Genomic DNA, 19,885 nt, shown 5'->3' on the forward strand with positions numbered 1-19,885 from the left:
TATTGATAAAAGGTCAATCATCTGATGTATTGGTACTAGAAAAAGCACTTTTCAACTTAATCTGAAATTTGGAAATTGTCAGATATAGAACCCACGATATAAAAACAGTTGAGGAATCAAGTAAAAGTTAAGGAGAACTACCATTTTTTGTAAGGGACAAAGAAGGTTCCTAAAGGCAAACAAAATTTTATAAAATAAAGTTAAAAAAGTATGGGAGTTTATAAATAATTTCTTTTTTGTGTACTTAAAATATGCAGAATCTCCATGCTGACTGTCGTCTACCAGCCTGACCATCAACACACTAATTCCTGAATTGCACACATCTGATCAAGAAATTTTGTATTACATTTCAAGTGCCACTTTTATCAAAATCCCAGTTAATTTTGAATATAAGCACCTTTGCCCAGAATTTAGTAGTTTAATGTAAAATTAACTGATATGAGATATTTCCCTCTGAGGTTTTTATAAAGCATATTTATTAAATTCATTGTTGACTGAATAGGTTAGCATGCTTTGCAATTTGTTGTTGCGATTTAAGATTAGCTAGCTAGCAAATGCCTAATGCTTTTACATGCAAAAATATTATTTTCTGTAGAAAACGTAAGATTATTTTTAATTAATAATAAATTATTAAGGAAAATTTTGGGTTACATAAATTAAAATCTAATAATGTGTTAAACAAAGATGGTACATCGATATATAATACGAAAGGCAAAGTTGACAGGTGGGTGGAATATACTGAAGAGTTATACGAAGGAAATGATTTAGAAAATGGAAGAAGAGGAAGTCGAAGAGGATGAAAGGAAGAAACAATACCGAGATCTGAATTTAAGAGGAAGAGAAAAGATAATGGAGGTAGAAGAATTTTATTATTTGGGAAGTAGAATTACTAAAGATGGACGAAGCAGGAGCGATATAAAATGCCAAATAGCACAGGCGAAACGAGCCTTCAGTAAGAAATATAATTTGTTTACATCAAAAATTAATTTAAATGTCAGGAGAAGATTTTTGAAAGTATATGTTTGGAGTGTCGCTTTATATGGAAGTGAAACTTGGACAATCGGAGTATCTGAGAAGAAAAGATTAGAAGCTTTTGAAATGTGGTGCTATAGGAGAATGTTAAAAATCAGACGGATGGATAAAGTGACAAATGAAGAGGTGTTGCGGCAAATACATGCAGAACGAAGCATTTGGAAAAATATAGTAAAAAGAAGAGGCAGACTTATAGGCCACATATTAAGCCATCCTGGAATAGTCGCTTTAATGTTGGAGGGACAGGTAGAAGGAAAAAAATTGTGCAGGCAGGCAACATTTGGAGTATGTAAAACAAATTGTTAGGGATGTAGGATGTAGGGGGTATATTGAAATGAAACGACTAGCACTAGATAGGGAATCTTGGAGAGCTGCATCAAACCAGTCAAATGACTGAAGACCAAAAAAAATAAATTATTTATTTTCATTTTAAAAACTCATATTCTGGGTAAAAATAGAAATCAATTTTGGCTTTAAAAGAACTCATAAAATTTAGAAATATATCCAAGGTTTTCATATTTAAATTAAGTATACTGCTTTTGAAGTGGTCCATATATTTAATTTGGATTTATTTTTATTTCTCATACAAAGATTAAAAAAAAAGAAATAATGTTTTTTTTCAACAAGAATAATCTCTGGAAAATTAATTAAAATAATCACAAAAAGAAATGCACATAAAAACACACTATACTATCATACAAAATGCATGATTTAAATTTAAATTTCTTCTTTTCATCATTAGATTAGATATAATGAAACACCTAGAATAGGAAAAAGATACAATAAATATTTTATTTTTCAACATCACAATAGAAGATGTAGTAGATATGCTAATGACTGTAAACACATATGTAAAATGAAGGCAAACACATGAAAAAATAAAAACAATTAACACATTTTTTTCATGTTACATAATACACAATAGGAAGTAAAAAAAAAAATTTTGTAAAGAAACCATCTGATCATTTTTCCACAAACATGCGCATGTACACAAACTGAACTTAAATTGCTGTCATTGCATGTCAGTTGAGCCTAGACAATCGGTAATATATGGGTTGTAATGAGGAAAAAATCTACTGCAAGCAAATTAGGATTAGTTATTGTGTAAACATTCACACTGTATAACAACACAACAGTGTTTTCTATAATATTTGCATATACTTGTGTTTTCTACCATAATATTATATGGGATACTAAATACTACCATATCATTACTGTGTTTTAAAATTTCATGATGTCTTTTTCTCATCAGAAGCAAATCATAAATATAAGTTTTAAGTTTGAATTAGGATTTTTAATAGTCGTAGAACATTTTTAATATTTTATAAGTTATTACTGAACTTTATTAATTAAAATGGAATAAAAAAGATAAGATTTTCTCTCTTGTGTAATCAAATAGACTGGGGACAATAATTTATAATGCTAAATTATAAACTAAATGTGATTTTGGTTTTTAATATATGCACATGATTAAAATTTTATTGCCATAAACAAAGATAATGCCATTATTAGTTGCTTATACAGCGATGCATGTTTGCCTGTTGTATGTTTCAAGAAATATGAACTGATAACTGCTTTCAAGTATCAAAATCATTTTTTTTACAGTATTCTCATCTATAAACAGAAATCAATTAATTGTCAATATAACTGTACACTATCTGTGTTTGATGAGTTTAAATAAACATAAAAATCTGTGCCAAATGTTAGCATTAACCTTTCTTTAAGAAGGATCAAGGTTCAAATTTCAGTCAGATTAGCATTTTTCATATGCTATAAAATTTACTTATCATGTTCCTAGTCAAAAACTTTGAGCTTACGTGATAAATTCATTTATCACGTAAAATTAATCACACATTAATTTATCAAATTAATTTATCAATCCCACCAACAAAGAAATCTGTAAGGCTCAGTGCTACATTTTTTTTAAAGCTTTTCACTGAAAGTTTAATTAAAGTCTTTAGTTTATCCTATACCTTATTTGTTTGAGTATGTTTTTATACAGGACATCATTTCACCTCCATTTTTTTTTTCAGTAGCTCTATAAATAGTATTAGATCTCTGTTCATTAATATTACTATTTGAGTAGGACAATAGCAAAATGTACAGACTGACAATTGCAATATTAAGCAAAAATAATATTTCAAAGTTTATTTATACTATTAAGTTTATTATTAATACATATACAAATAAATATATGTATGTATTTTTTCAAATTTATATATGTTATGTATTAAATTTAAATGTTTTATATAAACATTTTAAACATACTTATAACTTTGCATCAAATAGTTTTGATAGAAACGCATTTATGAGTTAAGAACAATACCACCAATTAATTGGCTAGTGTTTTCATGAAATTATCTTACTAGTTGTAGTAAATCTTTATTTAAAATTAATTTAAGCAATACAAACTGAATAAACTAAAATAATACTTCTAAAAATCTGGACAAAACTGTAAGACTACCAAACCATAGTAATGAAATTAAATTATATTAAGTGAAACCATTATATCAATTCAACTTAAAGAGTTTACTAATAACTTATCAAATTCAGTCTGTTTATTTATTAATTTATTACAATTTTCACGTATAATATTTTTTTTTTACAGAGCTATTCCATTTTTGATTATTTATAATAACTAATTTTCTAAATTCTTTTGTATACTGGTTATAATAAACTTGTTTTTGATCTGTTTACTCAGTTTCATTAGAACATGTAGTATTATAATTCTTGCCTTTAATGAATTCTCTAACCCTTCCTAGTCCCTTATAAATTAAATTATACTATTCTATATATGATGTCAAAAAAGAACTCTTGACTTCTTAATCTTACATTCTTGAATATTACTCAATCTATTTTATGTCCTATTAGTATTAAGCTATGTTATACATATAGCTGATTCTTCTTTTAGGCAATTTATTTATGCAAAAACAATACCACAGTATTAGGTTGATAATAAATTCAATATCTACTGTTTTCAACATTTGTTTTATAGATGTCTGACTTCTGTATGGTTATGTTAGTACAAAAATAGATTTTGGGGCAGGATTAAGAAATTTTTTTATACAGTTTCTTTTTTTTATTTTAAGCACATAATTTTCTTCTCATAAATAATGCTAAAGTAATAAGCATATCAGTTTCAGGAAAATTTCCATTTGTTCATTAAAACAAAAAAATTGGTGTGTGTGCGCATGTGCATCAATCTCCATGCTCAAATTTCAAATGCCTTCAGCCTTTCTTTAATTTTATATTTTGGATGTGAAACATGGAATACACTCCAAAAGTAACACTTCACAATATACCTCATCAATTCTAACTTCATCTTACTGGTTAACGTTTTCTTTCTGTAAAATGATTTTTTTTACCATTACTAGTCACATCTCTATTTCATTTTCACTATTTCAATCATCAGTTAATATTAGTACCTACATATATGTACTGTTTTTTTTTCGCTCAATTCTTCCTTTTTTTGTGCATACATTCATTAGCTTACTGTCTCTTATTCTCATTACTTTGAATTTCCTAAAATTTATATATTTTGAATTGCTCAACAGCATAGCATCTAGACTTTGTTCTTTAATGTTTACGTGTTATATTTACATGTTGCTGATATTTATGCACAAGTAAAATTTCAATTTCAGTGAGGTGATTTATGAGCATTTCAATAAATTTAAAAGTGCTTTATAATAAAAAAAATTAACTTCAAATTTATTTCATTAAAAATATATTACTGTCATTGATGTGTATTCAAAAAATAGTTCAATTAAAAAAAAATAAGCACGCAAATATTTCATTACATAGACTTTTCATATAACTTAGAAAAAACAGACAAAATATTACATTCACTCATACATTTACATCATAATTCATAATCCTACAAAAACAAGCATCACAAGATATTACTGCAGAATTGCAGAAAAGGAACGCTTGCTCGATTTCCTTTACTTCAACACATCAAAAAAACATGCTAACAAAAACATTACTAATCCTATCATTCTAAACTAATTATAAAATTAAATCCTGTTAATAATATTGACTACTTTTAAAAAAGGTTTAATTTTATCAGATCTTTACATCTCTTTTCAATTTATAATTATATTTAACACCAATGAACAAGTGATCGATTTCTAAAGTATCAAGTCAACACAATAATTTGTCTTTTAAGAACTGTTTTTTAACCAAACTGGAGATTAACCCCCGAAAAATATGAGCAGTTTGAGACTAAAGACCTTCAATAAAATTTTGATAAAAGGCTGTTCATGAAAAAAAACAGTACTTCAAATACACGCAAATAGCAAAAAAAAAAATAAATACACGCAAATAGCAATTTTCAACATGCAGAAACTAAACTAAATTAGCATTACTACATCTTACTATGGTTCCAATGCCATTTTTAATAAATTACGGACATGGCCTTGCTTTCAATTTATTTAAAATTAATTAAAATATTTTCTTTTAAAAAAAAATCACTATCGACACATTCTACTTAAAAAATTAAAAATAAAGCCTTGACTTTTCAGAATGTTGGTTTAACATCAACATAAATATGCCCTTACAAAATTTTCATTAATACCTTCTTAATTGTTAATTACTTTATGGTTATTTTATACATATAGAATCTGGTTTAATGCTTATATTTTGTCCCGACTTGCTGCAAGGCACGCCTTCGCCACTAGAGTTAAATTTCTACTAATTTAACTCTAGAAATTGATACTAACAAATCTGTATTTTCCGCTACTGATCGGTACATTCCGGTGCCTACATTTTGGTTCATTATTTTATGAAGAAAAACAATCACATATATAAATAAAAAATATGTAAAAAAAATTTAAAACACCACTCTTAAATTAAACGCACTAAAAAGTAATTTTTAGTCGGTATCTCAGATTGAATTTGACAACAAACTTTGATGGTGAAATGTAAGATTATGCGAGTCATAACTTCAAATTAAAAATTTAATATTTTGCCAATTTTTTCTTATGCAATTATTTTCTTTTACTTAAACTTTTCAACTTTATGGCTGCGCTAGCGCACAGGTTTGAGCGTATTTGGTGAAAGATCGGATCGTTACGTTATACGGTAGGCGAGTGCAATCAAAACAAAGGGGGCTGTACGATTTAATCACCAGATAACCAACATCCGGTCAATCAAAAGGTGTACCCGATACATTAAACACTTAGCGCTCGACCTGCTGATACATACGCCGTTTGAATCGTGAAAATCGGAAGAGCGATTGCCGAGATAATACGGTGGCATCCCCTCACCAATTTCCCAATGGCGGTCCAGGAGCACTTAAAATATTATCATCCGACGGGTACCACTGGAGGCGGATATGGTATCTCTAAGGGGGTCAAAAAATGTTTTCTGTGCGCTAGGAACGACAGTTTTCGAGATATTTGCGATTCAGTTAAAAAGTACTAAATTTTCCCAAAACTTCTATATATATATATATATATATATAACAAGTATACACCTGATCACCAAGAGACATGTACTAACGAATCAGTATTTTCCGCTAGTGATAGGGATTCATTCCGGTGCTAAGCTAAGGGAGACACGCTCACAGACACACAAAAACAAATGCCGTTTGGTAAAGTAGGATATTTAATTTTCTGTTTATATTTTAAATAATTAATATGGTCTTTAAACAACTTGTTTTTTATTTTATAATTACTTGTATATTTGTGACATTCAAGGATGATTTGAATAGATACTTAGATCAATCCAGGCAAGTGCAGGGGCAATTTTTTTATCAGACGTTTAACATACACCCATCCTACATTAGATCCTGATATGATCATTGTATACATGACATACTGTTCAGAATAAAATACCCATTTATCTGGGTATAAGAAACACAAATTTTTATTCCCATTGTCACAACTACACCGCATGTTTAAATCTTTAATTTTTATGATTTTGAAGAATCCATAAATCTTTACATAATTATAACAATAATACTTCTAATTTATTTACATTTTACATGAATACTTTATTTAGTTTTTTTGGTAATAATTCTTACAATTTTTTTTTGTATCTTGAAAATACAAAAATTAACTGCAATTTTCTTTACACAGAATAATTTAGACTGGTATTTTTTATCTTTGTGCAAGGAAGTTGTTAATGTATTTTACAGCTTTAAACATAACAAGAGTGTGTTTATATATCAGAAACAAAAACATAAATCTATACTACAAGGTACAATTCCAAGCAAAATCTTTATACATGCAGTTGATGATAAAGCTACACAATACTTTTTTTTTCAATTAACCACAGAACTAGACCTTTGAACCCAGAACAGTCTGTATAGAAGGCTGACTTGCCACAGATATCAGCAAACTGTGACTATAGTAATAAATAAACACAATATCATATCTTATATATAACAGAAATAATTACAATCAATTTGATTTAGTTAACTTATCTGTGATTTTCATAACTTTCTGTATATGAAAGCAGAGTTCTCATTTTTTATACACATATGTATATGTGAAAACCAAAGTGGCTCAATCTATGTAACAACTTTTTTTACTTACAAAACTGTAACACTGAAATTATATCATTTAAATAAATTTCTGAACATTTAAAATGTTTGTTTTTTGTCTTATCTCGTGCAAGACACAACAAGAAGCAGGACCTCATACACGCACATGTGCACACATACACACACTACAAATTTTATCTCAAAGTACAAAAAAGTTACACTGAAAAAATGAATTTCAAAATAATATATAAACAAGCACAACATAGTTCAAATGTATTATTCAAACTAATATGAAAATGAATTCCTAACTACCTCAAAACAAATGCTATTTTGTGTTTTTCACAAAGGAAGAACACAATAAAGGAATAAAATGAGTAATAAATCTAAAATTACTTTATAATCATATTTGGTGTTAAGAACAATACAACTGAATTACATTTAAAAGATATTGTCATTAAGGATCTGGTGCAATGTTCATATTATTACTAAATTATTTTATATTACAAAGCAAATGATTAAATAAAAACATTTATATAATCAGCATTAATAAATTTTTGTATGGCATTATCAATGATTAACTAATCATATAACTGAATAAGCAGTAATTGTTTTTGTCATTAATATGGCACTTAATTGACAGATTAATATTAGTATTAATATTAGCTAAATTGAAATCTGTATCTGAAGGCACACTTAGATTACAAATGATACTTAGATACTTTTAAGTTTTTGGTTTAAGTGACTAAAGCAATCATTGAAAATTTGTTTAAAATATACAATTTGTCAGCATCTGTAACATTATACATTTATTAAGACAATTAGGAATGATTTTGTTGCATGCATGTGACACTTATTTATGGCTAATGATCGTAGTTAATGCAAATCAGAATTTGTTTAAAAAAATTTTAATTACATATGTAAAAAAATGTATTGTTAAATCTAGGATCAAAAAAACATGAATGCATGCTTGAACATATTACTGTATAGACAATGGCCTTTGCTAGAGAATATATTCAGCTACACATTATTTATTAATGTTATTTGGGTTTTACAAAATTTTGTAAGATATCAAAAAAATACCATAAAATTTTATCTACGAGACTCGATTTTGGACCTGATAATATTTGGGATTTATAAAATCCCAAGGAGTGATTTTTGTTTTTTTTTTTAACTTTTTGATGACAGCAAGATAAAAAATGCTTATGTAAATAGTAAACCAATAATTTTACTTAATTTTAATGTTTAATTAAACACTTATTTATACAGAGTTAAGGAACAATTTTCTTCTTTTTCTTTATGCTATATTTGCACAAAGAAGATTAGAGTCTTAACAGGGCAAACCTGTTGATGCAGATGTTGAGTTTCTGGATATTGTATAGTATACTTCAATTTTTAATTCAATAAAAATTAGTATGAAAATCCTTTTAACACTAGTGAAATGAAAAATAATTCGTTAAACAAGAAACAGTATGAGCTTATCTTTAGTTATTTGAATTTGGTAGAAAATAATTTGGCTAATGTTAAAAAATTTAGGTGTAATGATTTAAATTAAGTTGAACTGAAACTACCAATGGAACACAAAATCAGTCAAGTAACGATGATGGCTTGCGGGCATCGTACAATATTTCATTACTTATAGCGAAATCTGGAAACCCGCACACCATTGGAGAACAGATAATTTTACCCGCTGTTGAAGAAGTTTTAAAAACTGTTCTGCACAAATCTCCATTTGACATACTCAAAAGAATTCCTTCGAGTAACAACACTGTACAAAGACGTATTGATGAAATGAATTCTGATATTGAAAGTTTCTTGTGTAATTATCTGCAAACAACTCATTTTTCTATTCAACTGGACGAGTCAACTTTACCTGGTAATGAAGCATTATTATTGGCATATGTTCGATTTGTTATGGACGAAGAAATTCATGAAGAGCTACTATTCGCGAAAACTTTGGAGACGGACACTAAAGGTGAATCAATATTTAATGTCCTGAGTGATTTTTTAACGAAAAATCATTTCCATTCACAAACTTCAATTCGGTGGCAACAGATGGAGCTCCTGCCATGCTCGGGCGATATCTTGGGTTTATAAGCCATCTTAAAAGAATTATACCAGAGGTAACTGCAATTCACTGTGTCATCCACCGACAACACCTATTAGCGAAAAATCTGAGTGATAGATTGCACCAATCGCTTCAACTTGTAATTAATGCTGTTAACAAAATAAGAAGCAATGCATTGAATACGCGTTTATTTGCCCAATTGTGCGATGAAAATGATGAAAACTTCCAACGATTGCTCTTACATACTGAAGTACGCTGGTTGTCGAAAGCTGCATGTTTAACAAGATTTTACTCACTTTTTGAATCAGAGTTTCTGGAAGGTAAAGATTCAGATTTAAAAGAAAACCTGATCACTTTGAAAGCTGACATCGCGTATTTGACAGATTTGTTCAAAAAATGTAATGACATTAACTTACAATTACAAGTGGACAGTCTCAATTTAATAAAAACAAAGGGTGTAATTTCAGCTTTTCTTGGAAAATTGAAATTTATGAAGCAAAATATTAGTCGGCGCGTATTTTCCCAGTTTTCAAACTTGTCACACGTAGAATACCTTGATGAGGATATTCAGACATACGTTCAACATTTAATCGCCTTGCATGATGACTTCAAAGTCAGATTTGAAGATATTCTGACTATGGAAATACCACCACGGATCATAAATCCATTTGATGAAACGGAAGTGGAGAATGTGACATTACAAGAGGAACTACTCGAGCTTAGCACTAATGAGGAGCTGAAGGTGAAATTTAAAAGAGAGTATCAAACATTTTGGCTGCAGGCAGAAATACCAGAAAAATATCCTGGACTGTGGGGAATTGCGAGAAAGCTTTTGATAGCGTTTCCCTCGTTATATCTTGTCGAAAAAAGTTTTAGTGTCGTTACAAACCTTTTATAAAAAAAGGAGCAGATTCAATATCACAGAACGGGGAGATTTGCGCTTATTCCTAACAAAACTGAAGCCAAATATTGATAATTTGCTGTCAATCCATCAAGTACATCCCTCCCATTAAAATTGTAACTATTTTGTGATTATCATTGTAGAAGTTACATTACGTTATTAATGTTTAATTTTAATTATATTACGACAATTTTATTATATTACATTGCAGTATGATAACAATAATAATTAATAGTGTAATGATTACATATTTGAATAAATGCAACACAAAAAAATATACTATTGTTCTTTTGCTTTTTACCACTCTGAATGGGAAGTTTTCTAAATAAAATAAGTGAGAATTGGTTGCTTTCTTGTGCTGTGAGTAGATGTCAAAAATGTAAAGTTGGATGGAAGCATTTTTTTTGATCGGCCAACTTTACTTTTTTGACATCCACTCACAGCACAGTCAATCAAAAATTAACCGATCAATTCTCACTTTATTCGGAAGCTGTTAGTTCGTGGAACTCAGCCGTAACGCAAATTTTCATAGTTAGATCTAATCTTCACATTTCCGTCGACTGGAAATACGGTAGAAATGGGGTCCACCGGAACCAGCAGTTTTGAAAGTGGTCTATGAGAAAAATAATTTTGGGAACCTCTGGATTAGAGGGTTTAAAATATGACCTCTGGTAAAGCCCATCCAGCCTAAGAAAGGAGGGGTAATGTAACAACTGGGATCGTCATAAGACGGGTCTCTTCCACATGGGAGTCTGGTTGCAATGAATACACTACACCCTTTCTTTATTTTTCCTGTTTAGTCTCAGTTTGACCATTCCTGAGATGTGTGGTTAATTGAAACCCAACCGCCAAAGAACACCGGTATCCACGATCTAGTATTCAAATCCGTGTAAAAATAACTGGCTTTACTAGGACTTGAACGCTGGAACTCTCGACTTCCAAATCAGCTGATTTGGGAAGCGCGTTCACCAGCAGACCAACCCGGTGGGTTTGTATACACTATACCCAATAAAAATCTATGTACCAAACAAAATAAGTCATTTTGAACATTTTATTTTTTAAATGGCAGCCAGTTAATTTTTTATTCATTCATAGCTCCATAGATATTATTTTTATAGAATATTTTATTAAATAGAATGTTAAGTCTCTTATCCCAGTCAGGCATGGAATTTTTCACACGCTACAAAATTAATTTATTATTCATCACATAACTGTAAAGAGAGCATAAGGCTTTTGTTACTATGTAAATAAATAAATTCTACCCTACTAAAGGCATTTGTGTGCGTCTGTGTGCGCGACCCCTTAGCTTAGCACCGGAATGTCTATCACTAGCGGAAAATACCGATTCCTTAGTACGTCTCGTGGTGGACAGATGTATACTTGTTATATTATTATTATATATATATAAAAGGATCATTTTTGTTTAGTTTTACAAGTAGAATTCGAAAAAATATAGCCAGCCTACCATTTTAGCAACTCTCTCTCTCTCCACATTTTTTTGGAAGACAAAAAATTCCTCTACAATTAAGAGGAAATATGTGGTTTCACCACGATGGAGCTTCAGCACATTTCAATCAGTTGGTATCAGATTTCCTGCGTGAAACTATCCATGAAAAACGGATAGGTCGCGGAGGGCCTGCTCGATCACCCGACAGAAACCATCTTAAGTTCTACCTGTGGGGCCACTTGAAACATATTATTGTGTATTCAACTCAACATTGAAGATCTTCAACAAAGGATCCAAAATGAATTTCAAGAAATTAGGAATACTCCCGAAATTTCTGAACGGTTACGACAATCTCTCAAAAAAAGGCTGGAGAATTGTGTAATTTCATACGGTGGACAATTTGAATATCTCTGATAACTTTTAATAATTGTTTACTGTTTTAAGTACACCTATGTTATACAATAATTAACGTAAGATTATCTCAGGTAGTTGTTTTATTTTTTTTAATTATTAGGTCTATTACTGTGAAAAAATTATTATTTAATCTGATAATAATTTACAATACTAGAATTAACAATAAATAAAAACATTTAATCGAATTGAACGTAAAGTGGAGGACATGGAAACAGACACAAAATTATGACATCAATTTTTTGCCATAACTCGGCTATTTGTTAACCTATTTAAAAAAAAATGTGATTTTTTTCAAAATAAAAGGCTTAATATTTTATCAAATATTGCCCTGTTAAGCAAACCTGTTGATGCAGATGTTGAGTTTCTGGATATTGTATAGTATACTTCAATTTTTAATTCAATAAAAATTAGTATGAAAATCCTTTTAACACTAGTGAAATGAAAAATAATTCGTTAAACAAGAAACAGTATGAGCTTATCTTTAGTTATTTGAATTTGGTAGAAAATAATTTGGCTAATGTTAAAAAATTTAGGTGTAATGATTTAAATTAAGTTGAACTGAAACTACCAATGGAACACAAAATCAAACTAATTAACTACAATATTCTTTCTTAACCAAAATGTTGAGAACTGTCAATGGTACATTTTATTCTGACTGTATGCATGGCTTAGTTATGAAATTTTGGAGTAAATACTTCATCCTGCGCAAATGGCATTTTTTGGATGCAAAGAACAGAATCCTCCATAAAGATCCTGGGCCTATCCAATAAAAATCATGAACTTCCCTCACATTTATAATTCGCAGCCAACTGTTAATATTTTTATAAAATAACTTGAATATTGACATTAAACAAATACACATATTCCTTTACATATATATATGATTTTAGTAGATGATGCCAAGGACTTAACAACTGTAATAAAATAATTCCATATTTACAAAGGAAACAAAATGTAATAAATTATCAGGCAGCTGTAATACTACTATTACAGCTAAATCAGATATTAAATAATTAATTATTCAATTCTTAAAATTTAAAGCCAAAATTGAAAAAAACTGTTTTCAAAACATTTTTATAAAATATGTTCAGTAGCTGCTGTATGTCCCTTATCTACAGTATATCATTAAGATTATTTTCCTTGCATTATTATATTTTGAATGAATGTTTATTTTGGGTCATTTGATCTTTTTATTTCTTGGTTTTGTCCATATTTTTTATGTGAATTAACAATTCTAATATTTATTGCTGTAAATTAAATCAAATAAATCAATAAACAAAGAGAAATAATATTCTGCCTAAAACCTGCAGTACTAAACATTTTCTAAGTCAAGATTTTGTTAGTGGAAAGGTGTAAAGCATTCTTAAGTTGATTAATGTGAAAAGACTCCTTCTCATAACTGGAAGTTTGTTAAAATTCTATCTATTTTTAAGGATAAAATATTCATTCACGAAAATATTGCTTAATTTTTCAATAAGAAACATGAATTATCAATACATAACTATACATTTTTAACTAGATAATCCCGCTCCCTGTGTAAATTGCAAAGATAAATCAGTAGAACTTAATTTTTATACACAAACAGATGCTTCTCTAGTTTAATAACACATAGCCAAATCACATAAAACGCGTATTTTATAGTCACATAACTATTACAAAAAAGGTTTTACCAGAAAGTTTCCACTTTTATGCTTCAAACATTATATAATAACAATTAATTTAATATTGAAATTTCTTCTTCACTAGAGGCTGAAACTGTTAATACTAAATAAAAATAATATATAAATAAAACGTATGAAGTAGCAAAGAAACTTCAATAACAACGTTCACACGGTTTACTACTATCATCAGCTGTTTTACAGCAAACAGCGGCCATTTAGATATCGTCTTCTGATATGTCAAAACACATTGTGCTACTGAATTTTTTAAGTATTTGAACCGTTATTCCTCCTCATTAAAGCAAGGTAACTGAAAAAATTGTTTATGGTTAGGCCCAGAAGAACATAGTGAGTATATTGTACTGTGATAATATTAATATCATTATTTCTGTAGCATACGTCCCCATGAACACGCGCTTAATTCGTCTAAATACTCAACCACAATTAACTTATTCAACGAAAAATATGAAGTTAGTTTAATTTAACATTTTAAATAAATGTTACCATAATGAATATCATATTAATAATTATTATTTTTCTGTTTATTTTCAAGGCAACTAATTTATGGTTTTTTACAAAATTGTTAAAATTAAATAAATAGAAGATTCGTTGTATAAAAACTAGTTGACATAACTAGTCAAGTAAAAATGAAGTATCCATTCATTGTTAAATTGCTTGATTTTCATTTGAATGTAAAACTATTATATCATACTAAAGCTATTCATAATTTTATCTAGAGCATTATTTGCCGATGTTAGATACTTGTTGATACCATTTGAAGTATCTTGTATATTGTATTTGAACTTGTATAATTTCAGTACCATTAAAACCATATGATAACGGTTTTAAATTGTCAAATATGATACCACTAAATTTAACAGAACATTTTCTTATTAAGGGGTTTTGGAACCGATTACCTCTTACGTATAGTGTCTAATGGCACCGAAGTAAATAATTTTAGTTCGAAAAGCCTTTAGCAGAAAAATTTTCCATTTTTTGCTAAATAAGCAGAAAGTAAAGTGCCTTATGAAGGTGGTTCCGCAAATCTGTCAATTTGATAGTTGGGGGTTAGAAGAGGCCATAAGAAGGCGATAGTAAGTTATGTAATACACTTATGGAAATGTCTGCTGAGGCATTTGCATCGGCGGCATCCTGACAGAGGCAAATTGATAACTGTAATGTGTTGTCGGTTTAGAACATTGATTCCCAAAGTGGTCCAGATGGACCCCCAGGGGTCCACGGGAGACTCGACGGAGGTCTACGTTGGCGTGACAAAAAAATGGGGGTTCACAATTCGTAAGCGGGGGTCCACGAAAATTCATCTGGTTTCGATAGTGAAGAACTAAAATGTTGGCTTGACTTTGCGTATCAATCTAGGCAGATAATGTTTTGAGAAGCTCAGCGACTGTTACTTGTAAAAACTTGCATATTCCATACTCAGTACAACGAACGTGTCGAGACTTGCAAAGCGCCGCCGCCGCCGTCCGCAACGCTTGTTCAGACGTGCAAAGGGACGAAATACGACTTGTGGTGTGAGTGCTAGCAATCTTGCATGAACTTGTTTGATTCTTCACTAATATAAATACGATTGCCGAGGATAAACGTTACTCATTTGTTTCCGGAATTTCGAAAAGAAAAGTAAAGTGAATAGATGTTAGCGTTTGCCAGTGTCGGAAAAAGTATTAAGTACTTACCTGCTTTTTTATTATACTTACTTTTATTTTATTTATTGTTTATTTATTTATTTGACAATTTATTGTACACGTCAGTAAACAAAAAATGCACAAATTACAAAAAAATACGTAGGTACAAAAGGCGAGGCTTATTCCTAAAAGAAATCTCTTCCGTTTAAGGATTTATTAATTTTTGGTCTAAATTTTTTTTCATATATATAATAAAAAACTATTGGAAACGACTTAAAAACTGATCCTGAACATACCATTTCCCGGTTGTAACCCTTATTCTGTAACACGTTGTATATTTTCATAAATTGTACCTATCTTTACATACTCGTAACGTGCATCAAAGTAATAAATAAATGATTAAAATCGCAGAGTTGTGATATCAAAATATTGGTTATTTAAAAGTATTTTCTATAGAATTTACAGAAATATAATTAATGAAAAAATGTTTTACATCACATTAAAATCGGTTCAGCCATTTTCATAAAACTTTATTATGGATCTTACCGATTTATTTCTTTTAATAATTAGAATCAGTTTGCCGCTAGTACTTTATTTCATTGCAATAATTAATTAACCCTATTCTGTTAAAATAGTCATATCCTGTTAAGTAAGACCGCCTTGAGATTACTAAAACGAAGTTTTTTTTTTATTTACCGGTAGGTAACTGATACGAAACATGGCTGAATCTAAGAAGAAATGTCGACTGTACAGTGTTGATTATTTAAAATTTGGATTTCTTCCATCAAAGGCAGACAAGCGATTGCCTATATGCCTTTTGTGCAGCAAAATGTTGAACAATGACTCTATGAAACCATCGAAGCTCGAAGATCATCTAAGAAGGTGTCATCCTGATAAAATAGGTAAAGATTTGAAATATTTTCAAACATTGAAGGAAAAATATGAAAAGAGACCTACCGTGCACAGTATGTTCGCTTCAACGTCTGAAAGTAACGATGATGGCTTGCGGGCATCGTACAATATTTCATTACTTATAGCGAAATCTGGAAACCCGCACACCATTGGAGAACAGATAATTTTACCCGCTGTTGAAGAAGTTTTAAAAACTGTTCTGCACAAATCTCCATTTGACATACTCAAAAGAATTCCTTCGAGTAACAACACTGTACAAAGACGTATTGATGAAATGAATTCTGATATTGAAAGTTTCTTGTGTAATTATCTGCAAACAACTCATTTTTCTATTCAACTGGACGAGTCAACTTTACCTGGTAATGAAGCATTATTATTGGCATATGTTCGATTTGTTATGGACGAAGAAATTCATGAAGAGCTACTATTCGCGAAAACTTTGGAGACGGACACTAAAGGTGAATCAATATTTAATGTCCTGAGTGATTTTTTAACGAAAAATCATTTCCATTCACAAACTTCAATTCGGTGGCAACAGATGGAGCTCCTGCCATGCTCGGGCGATATCTTGGGTTTATAAGCCATCTTAAAAGAATTATACCAGAGGTAACTGCAATTCACTGTGTCATCCACCGACAACACCTATTAGCGAAAAATCTGAGTGATAGATTGCACCAATCGCTTCAACTTGTAATTAATGCTGTTAACAAAATAAGAAGCAATGCATTGAATACGCGTTTATTTGCCCAATTGTGCGATGAAAATGATGAAAACTTCCAACGATTGCTCTTACATACTGAAGTACGCTGGTTGTCGAAAGCTGCATGTTTAACAAGATTTTACTCACTTTTTGAATCAGAGTTTCTGGAAGGTAAAGATTCAGATTTAAAAGAAAACCTGATCACTTTGAAAGCTGACATCGCGTATTTGACAGATTTGTTCAAAAAATGTAATGACATTAACTTACAATTACAAGTGGACAGTCTCAATTTAATAAAAACAAAGGGTGTAATTTCAGCTTTTCTTGGAAAATTGAAATTTATGAAGCAAAATATTAGTCGGCGCGTATTTTCCCAGTTTTCAAACTTGTCACACGTAGAATACCTTGATGAGGATATTCAGACATACGTTCAACATTTAATCGCCCTGCATGATGACTTCAAAGTCAGATTTGAAGATATTCTTACTATGGAAATACCACCACGGATCATAAATCCATTTGATGAAACGGAAGTGGAGAATGTGACATTACAAGAGGAACTACTCGAGCTTAGCACTAATGAGGAGCTGAAGGTGAAATTTAAAAGAGAGTATCAAACATTTTGGCTGCAGGCAGAAATACCAGAAAAATATCCTGGACTGTGGGGAATTGCGAGAAAGCTTTTGATAGCGTTTCCCTCGTTATATCTTGTCGAAAAAAGTTTTAGTGTCGTTACAAACCTTTTATAAAAAAAGGAGCAGATTCAATATCACAGAACGGGGAGATTTGCGCTTATTCCTAACAAAACTGAAGCCAAATATTGATAATTTGCTGTCAATCCATCAAGTACATCCCTCCCATTAAAATTGTAACTATTTTGTGATTATCATTGTAGAAGTTACATTGCGTTATTAATGTTTAATTTTAATTATATTACGACAATTTTATTATATTACATTGCAGTATGATAACAATAATAATTAATAGTGTAATGATTACATATTTGAATAAATGCAACACAAAAAAATATACTATTGTTCTTTTGCTTTTTACCACTCTGAATGGGAAGTTTTCTAAATAAAATAAGTGAGAATTGGTTGCTTTCTTGTGCTGTGAGTAGATGTCAAAAATGTAAAGTTGGATGGAAGCATTTTTTTTGATCGGCCAACTTTACTTTTTTGACATCCACTCACAGCACAGTCAATCAAAAATTAACCGATCAATTCTCACTTTATTCGGAAGCTGTTAGTTCGTGGAACTCAGCCGTAACGCAAATTTTCATAGTTAGATCTAATCTTCACATTTCCGTCGACTGGAAATACGGTAGAAATGGGGTCCACCGGAACCAGCAGTTTTGAAAGTGGTCTATGAGAAAAATAATTTTGGGAACCTCTGGATTAGAGGGTTTAAAATATGACCTCTGGTAAAGCCCATCCAGCCTAAGAAAGGAGGGGTAATGTAACAACTGGGATCGTCATAAGACGGGTCTCTTCCACATGGGAGTCTGGTTGCAATGAATACACTACACCCTTTCTTTATTTTTCCTGTTTAGTCTCAGTTTGACCATTCCTGAGATGTGTGGTTAATTGAAACCCAACCGCCAAAGAACACCGGTATCCACGATCTAGTATTCAAATCCGTGTAAAAATAACTGGCTTTACTAGGACTTGAACGCTGGAACTCTCGACTTCCAAATCAGCTGATTTGGGAAGCGCGTTCACCAGCAGACCAACCCGGTGGGTTTGTATACACTATACCCAATAAAAATCTATGTACCAAACAAAATAAGTCATTTTGAACATTTTATTTTTTAAATGGCAGCCAGTTAATTTTTTATTCATTCATAGCTCCATAGATATTATTTTTATAGAATATTTTATTAAATAGAATGTTAAGTCTCTTATCCCAGTCAGGCATGGAATTTTTCACACGCTACAAAATTAATTTATTATTCATCACATAACTGTAAAGAGAGCATAAGGCTTTTGTTACTATGTAAATAAATAAATTCTACCCTACTAAAGGCATTTGTGTGCGTCTGTGTGCGCGACCCCTTAGCTTAGCACCGGAATGTCTATCACTAGCGGAAAATACCGATTCCTTAGTACGTCTCGTGGTGGACAGATGTATACTTGTTATATTATTATTATATATATATAAAAGGATCATTTTTGTTTAGTTTTACAAGTAGAATTCGAAAAAATATAGCCAGCCTACCATTTTAGCAACTCTCTCTCTCTCCACATTTTTTTGGAAGACAAAAAATTCCTCTACAATTAAGAGGAAATATGTGGTTTCACCACGATGGAGCTTCAGCACATTTCAATCAGTTGGTATCAGATTTCCTGCGTGAAACTATCCATGAAAAACGGATAGGTCGCGGAGGGCCTGCTCGATCACCCGACAGAAACCATCTTAAGTTCTACCTGTGGGGCCACTTGAAACATATTATTGTGTATTCAACTCAACATTGAAGATCTTCAACAAAGGATCCAAAATGAATTTCAAGAAATTAGGAATACTCCCGAAATTTCTGAACGGTTACGACAATCTCTCAAAAAAAGGCTGGAGAATTGTGTAATTTCATACGGTGGACAATTTGAATATCTCTGATAACTTTTAATAATTG

The 19,885-nt window shown here is 30.5% G+C and overlaps 1 protein-coding gene across 1 annotated transcript in view; it reads right to left on the reverse strand.

Moving 5' to 3' along the window:
- The window catches only part of LOC142328844 (uncharacterized), a 50,055-nt gene extending 35,859 nt beyond the window's left edge, over positions 1–14,196 (reverse strand). The window contains exon 1 of the mRNA XM_075372937.1: positions 14,014–14,196. The gene's annotated coding sequence lies outside the window, so the exon portion shown is untranslated. The remainder of the gene's footprint in view (positions 1–14,013) is intronic.
- Between the last annotated feature and the right edge of the window lie 5,689 nt (positions 14,197–19,885).

This window comes from Lycorma delicatula, chromosome 8, assembly GCF_047948215.1.
Source record: "Lycorma delicatula isolate Av1 chromosome 8, ASM4794821v1, whole genome shotgun sequence".
Taxonomy (NCBI): Eukaryota; Metazoa; Arthropoda; class Insecta; order Hemiptera; family Fulgoridae; genus Lycorma; species Lycorma delicatula.